Raw genomic sequence first — 5,989 nt, 5'->3', positions numbered from 1 at the left:
AACTTTGACAGCATTCTAAGCCAAGGCAAAGGAAAGCTGTGGGGCATGGTCATACTTTTAGGAGGGAAAGATATATATTATTTAGCTATGGCAAATTTATGGTGAATCAGTGGGGTGACACAGCAGATAAAATCTTAGTTTCTGCGTTGTCAATAGGAAAATTCCCACTGCCTTCAAGGTGGCCAGGATTTCACCATGGTAGTAAAGGTTGAATTTGGTTCTCCATTATAAGATCAGTTTTCAGTCTCTCCAACTTCCTCATAAGGAAACTGATCTTTAAATTTTGTATGATGTGTCTTATTCTAGGGTAGAGTTCTTTGGGGAATCCTATTCATACTATTTGTCCCAGACATAATGTGCTCCAACTTCTCTCAAAACTCTAATTTGTGAGTATGACAGATGGTCAGTTTCCTGAATGCATATCTCTGAAATCGCTTGAATGTAATCTGTGGTGGGTCTACATGGCACAATACAGTGTACAAGCCAGCTTGTGTGTAGATATAGCATGGTGTCATTAGTGTAATGTTCTACAAGGACTAATATAACCTATATTTCAGCAGCACCATTCTATTGCCCTGTATGCATGAATGATAGTAAGAAGGTCCCTTTTTCATAGAGTTTAAAATCTAAATACAGAGCTTACAATCTACATTTGAGTGGAGTTCAGAAAATACCCCTGAAATATTTCTAAGGATTCCATGCCCTTTAAAAGACCAAGTGTTAGATGCTCTGTAAATGAGTAAAATTCCTCACTACCATGCAATCTTTCATCAATGTCTCATCACCTCCCCTGTTTTCCTCCCAAACTTAATGTTGCATTCCAATGTAATTTTTGAAAATAAATTTAAAAAAAAATCAATTATGATGAGTTTATAAAATCCAATACTTTAGATAAGGCAATAGGCATGGATATTTGTGGGTAATATCTTTTATTGGATCAAATGTATGGTTGGGAGGTTAGGATAAAGTTACGCAAACTCTCCAATGCAAGGTATTCATAATGAGGTCACTCCTTTGTCATGTATTAGTTTGAAGTTTGCATATATTTTTCAACATGTTACTGTAAGGCAATGTTAAATCTGTAGTAAATTAGATGGGTTGACAATGAGCCGGTAATGAATGGAGAAGTTTTATGTGTTGGTAAGAAAATAGTTGGACTGGCTGGCAATTCTACTAATTCATCCTGGTAGCAGGTGTTGATGATCCTTCTTGAGAGATGTTAGTAGATTCTTCTAATTCATCAGTGTAGGTATGGAAGTCTGGAAGAGAAAAGTTAAAGGATGTTGTCTCTTCTCTTGTATCACATATCACTTTTTCACTCACTCCTACTTCACACACATGATATTTCCTCAACCTACCTTAACCTTGTATAGAATGGAGAAGACCACACAATGTACTTTAATGGGTCTATGTCCTCTTTACAAAGTTAGGCAGGTACATGCATCTCTACAGAACTAGAGCTTCAGGTGGTAAACACTCTCAATAAGCAGAATGAGGAGTGAGGTGGGCATATATTGATGTAAAACCCTACATTTATTCTGTTCCATGTTTTCCTTTTATTAATAAAAATGTCTTTCTACTCAATTAATATGTCAATCAAGCTGACAGTTTACTGAACGCTGATGTATGCTAGTGCTAGTGATCAATTAGCTTTAAATCTTCTGTTATAGGTAAATAATATGTTACCTGTGCTACATGTATCCAATAACCAAGGATCTGGCTTTTTCATTTCCCTTGGAAACACAGAAAAAAATGTGGGTTTTCCCTTTTAACTGAGAAATATGCAGATTTCCCACTTTTGCAAAGAGCTCTCTGAAGGCTGGCAGAGTTCTAGCCTGCAAGGGGCTGGGGGGAGTCAGGCAGGGGGTGCCATATGCATGTGCATGCTCACACAGGCACATGACCTCCAGGCAGCCTGGAGAACAGCTCCCGCAGGTAAGTCTGCCAGAGGGTGAGGGGGGGTTGAGGCCACCATAGGGAGGGAGGGAGTTGGGCAGGGCTACGGCTTGGCCTCCTGTCCAGCTGAGGTGGTGCACAGGGCTTAGGGCCTGGGGCTGGAATGTGCAGCCGCAGGGTTCCAGTGGGGACCAGGATGGAGCTGTAGGCGGCTTGTCTGGGGGTCAGAAGGGGTGGGGCTGGCTCCCCACCACTGTTCATACTCCTGGGAGTTTCAGAGATGGCACGTGCCCCCCAGATTTGTGCACAGGGCAGGAGTGGGCTGCCAGCTGTGAGCTTGGGGCTCCCCAAACTATGCCTTCCTCCCAGGGCCTCTGCAGCCTAGTGGGTGGGACCTGGTATGGCAGGGCAGAGAAGTGCAGGGTGGGGAACTCCTTGCTGCTGCAAGCCCTGCATCACCCTGGCAAAGTGACCCCTGCCCGCCTGGCAACCTCAGGGGTGGCAGCACAGAGTTGTGGTCCTCACTGCCACCAGGTGGGCAAGGGGCACCTTTCCAGGGTGGCACAGAGCTCCCAGCACTGGCAATGAGCTTCCCCATCCAGCCCCGCTCTGCCCTGCTGCACCAGATCTCACCCGCTGGGCTGCGCAGGCCCCAGGGGGAAGGCATCAGGGTGGGGAGCCCGAGTCCACAGTGAGCAGCCTATACCTGCCTCCCTGGCACAGGCTCTGCTTTGGCCATGGCACCCATGGGGGGGCGGGGGGCAGGTTCCATGCTTCGCTCTGCCACAACAGCTGCCACCTCCCATGGACTGCAGCCAGGGATCAGGTGCTGCAGCAGAGGGCAGGGGCTGCAGAACCAGGTCCCTAGCCCTATAGCCTTGGCAGCTGGAGGCCCCCTCTGGCAGGGCTGGGCGGGGTGGGGGCCTGTGTGTGGGGAGTGATGGGCACCAGCAGGGCTGGGGGCTGTGGCTTGGGAGTGAGGGGCCTGGACCTGTGTCCTGGTGAGCAAAGGGGCAGGGAGAGCTCTGAGTGTTCATGATAAAAATCCAAAAATCAAATACCAAAATGTATAGGTATTTAGAATTTATTATATTATAATGATTATATAGTTATAATATAGTTGTATAGTTATAGTATTCTATTGTTGTTTATTTCACACACACACACACACACATACTGGTGTTTCATTTTAATAATGGATTTTGGGGTTTTTAATCAGAATTTGCAGGGTGAGGGTTATCAGAAAATCTGCGATTTCTAAACAGAGAAAACCAGGTTCCCTGCCAATAACATAATCTTTTTCTCACACAGCGGAGGTAGGGTGCTGAGGTGTGAGTGAAGGGGTCACTGTGGACGTGTCTATACGTCGCTGTAAGGCAATGTTGCTACAGCGCCATGCTTTAGTACTTCCAAAAGGAAGTACTAAAGCATGGCACCGTACGGATGGTTACTGCACCATGTGCACAGTGCGTGGTTAGTTTTCGCTGCTACGTCACCGGGTGGGGAAGGGCTGGGTGGGGAAGGGTGATGTGTAGACATGCCCTGTAACATGAAGGAAGGGGCTACATTCCTTAAATGGCTATTTTCAGGTTGGTAGACATCTAAGGTTTTATGAGGTAGAGGAGTCATTATATGAAAAGTATAGTACTTTGTCAAGGTAGGCTCCATCAAGGTCTAATTTCACCTTTTACTGTTTCCTAATTAAGTTTTTTCTTTCCTTATTAACATTATTATTTTATGTTTTTAGAGTATTGGTGCACAGAGTCCCCATCAAAATCAAGCATTGCATTAGTCCAGTGATTTTCAACTGAGGTGCCATGAGCTTCTGTTAAGGGTGCTGCAGGGTACTCTACAATACTAGGTGATGCACAAGCTTCTATACATGATTCACAACATAAACCCAGAGATTTCAATTAGGAATCCATAGATGTCCAAAACATTCTGCCTCGTGGTCTTTCTCAGTTCTTTGCAAGAGAAGAATTATTCTATTATTTCTTCATCGTCAAAGGCTAAAAGACATTTCTCGCTTCTGTGAGTGAAAGAGGGAGAATGAGTTGCTTATACATCTTCAGGCAGCCCATTTGAAACTGGTCAGCTAGACAAAGCTCTTCTTGCTCAGTGTGACATCACACTGCAATTTTATATTAGTGCCAAGCATCCATTATTTGTATTGTTTTTGAGATTAACAAGGATTAACTTCTTAATTAATATAATACAGTTATTGCTGGTGGTAAGCCACCCATCTTGACTGTTTTATCATAGGCTGAGTTAGAAAACAAATGGTCTCTTCAATGTGCTGAAACAGTAAACTTGCAGAACTTGGTAATGAGCAGCATTACTTTCCAGCAATTAACCATACTTTGAATCTACCTCCAGAAGTACCACAATTAATGTAGTTGCTGGTACTTGTGTACCTACATTCCCCATCTGCATAATATTTCGAAGGCACAATAGTTCTCATTTTACTAGAGGAGAAAGATGCATGTTCCGTAAAAGGAAACCCCATGCTTCTACTTAATTCTGACTCAACTGACTTGGCAATAAGCAAATTTACCTATCTCCATATCAGTAGCATATTAACTACTGTTGTACCAAAACACCTGAAAGCTTCTGACTTCTTCAAATAGCTCTAAAACTTTGGAGATAGGTAGAAGCAGCATTCTTCACAAGAGGAGAAAGTAATAACTTAATTTCAGATTGAATCTTTCCTCTTTTTTTTTGCAGAAAACAACAGTCTACCTTAAAGAAAATAAATAAATCTTTTAAGGGCACCAAAATAAATCAACAGAGGGAAGAGAAGTAATTAAAAGGGATAGTCTTTCAAAATAATGGCATGTATAGAATAACCCTCAAGAGCCACTAAAAGGCCAGGTGTTTGGCCTACTTCTTTGTATTTTTGTCTTTTCGCTGTTTTCCTCTTTCTGCTTGGCTTTATTTTGCAGTCATAGATACAGCTATTCTGTGAATACCTTAGACAAGAGATATATCAAAAGCTATTCAGAATTATTTTATGCTTGTAACCTGAGGCATATAATTTGAAAATGTATATAGTCATTTTAATAATCTTTTAAGGTGAAAAACAACTAATTACTAGGTCATTAAAAACTCTTTCCAATATATCATAATTATTAAAAGGGGTGGACTGGAGTTCATACTCTTTACTGTGTTTGGTTTACTTTATCATTTGGAGTTCTTCAAAAGTTCATTAATCTACATTACTCACGGTTCCACTGGTCTTACCTTACACATCTGAATGATCTAGTGTCCCTTCTGAGCCCTGCCTTGTGATCCACTTTAACTCAGATGGCAGTGGCTGTAAAATGCATTTCTTCACTGTTTTTCCCTGCTTTGAAAGTTGCATTTTGGATCTATTTTCTTCAGTTATCTGAGAGGAAATAATAAGCAGCTATGAGATTGCTGGTACAGTGTCATAGATATACAAATGTAGGAGGTCCTGATCATAGATGGAAGGAGATTTACATATTCTGTTCAATACAGATTCTTGTACTGACTTACTATGTACCTTTCAGCAGCTCATTACGTCATTAACATCTGTCAGGAGTAGTTCATTCCCTCTCCTCTTCTCCCCCAGGGAGAATTTTTGTGTGCTGCATTGTATTAGGGCTTCTTGTTCCAGCACATGTTCTGTTCTGTGCACTGTGTTTATGTGAGGGAGAGTAAGGTTAAAGAAGTTCAACTTGCACTTGGAGCAGAAAGTGCTGAGGTTTGTGGTAGCAGTAAGTTCCTGTGTAAGTCCATTCCATGTTAATACTGAGTACCATTGTAGCTGACTGGTAAAATAATCCTGGACCAGTCTGGGTGGGGAGGGAAGCAGAGGGGTAAAGCCCCTATTACTGAAACAGGGAAAAGAGCTGAGGGGTAGACTAATGAACCACACTTCTCATTCTATAGTGTGACTGAACCAAGGACTGACTCTGGGCAGGAACAGGCATTTATTTCTAGTGGTAGAAATTTCTAGTGGTGGAAATTTCTCAGAAAGATTTCTGAGAGAGGAAGAAATTCAGCTGTTCAGCTTGCAACTGCCCCCTCTCCTCTGCTTCCTTCGCTTCCCCAAACCAGGGACACCCAGGTA

General features: G+C 42.6%; 1 long non-coding RNA gene across 1 annotated transcript; it reads right to left on the bottom strand.

Annotated features, from left to right (window-relative positions):
* Positions 1-921: 921 nt before the first annotated feature.
* LOC112550556 lies at positions 922-5,520 on the bottom strand. Its single transcript, XR_003094465.1, has 3 exons — positions 5,420-5,520; positions 5,137-5,281; positions 922-1,259 (listed from the first exon to the last, which is right to left on the bottom strand). It is a non-coding gene; the product is annotated as an uncharacterized LOC112550556 (long non-coding RNA).
* Between the last annotated feature and the right edge of the window lie 469 nt (positions 5,521-5,989).

This window comes from Alligator sinensis, unplaced genomic scaffold, assembly GCF_000455745.1.
Source record: "Alligator sinensis unplaced genomic scaffold, ASM45574v1 scaffold392_2, whole genome shotgun sequence".
Classification (NCBI taxonomy): Eukaryota; Metazoa; Chordata; order Crocodylia; family Alligatoridae; genus Alligator; species Alligator sinensis.
The sequence above is the reverse complement of the archived record's forward strand: the minus strand, read 5'-3'. Positions and strand labels throughout refer to the sequence as shown.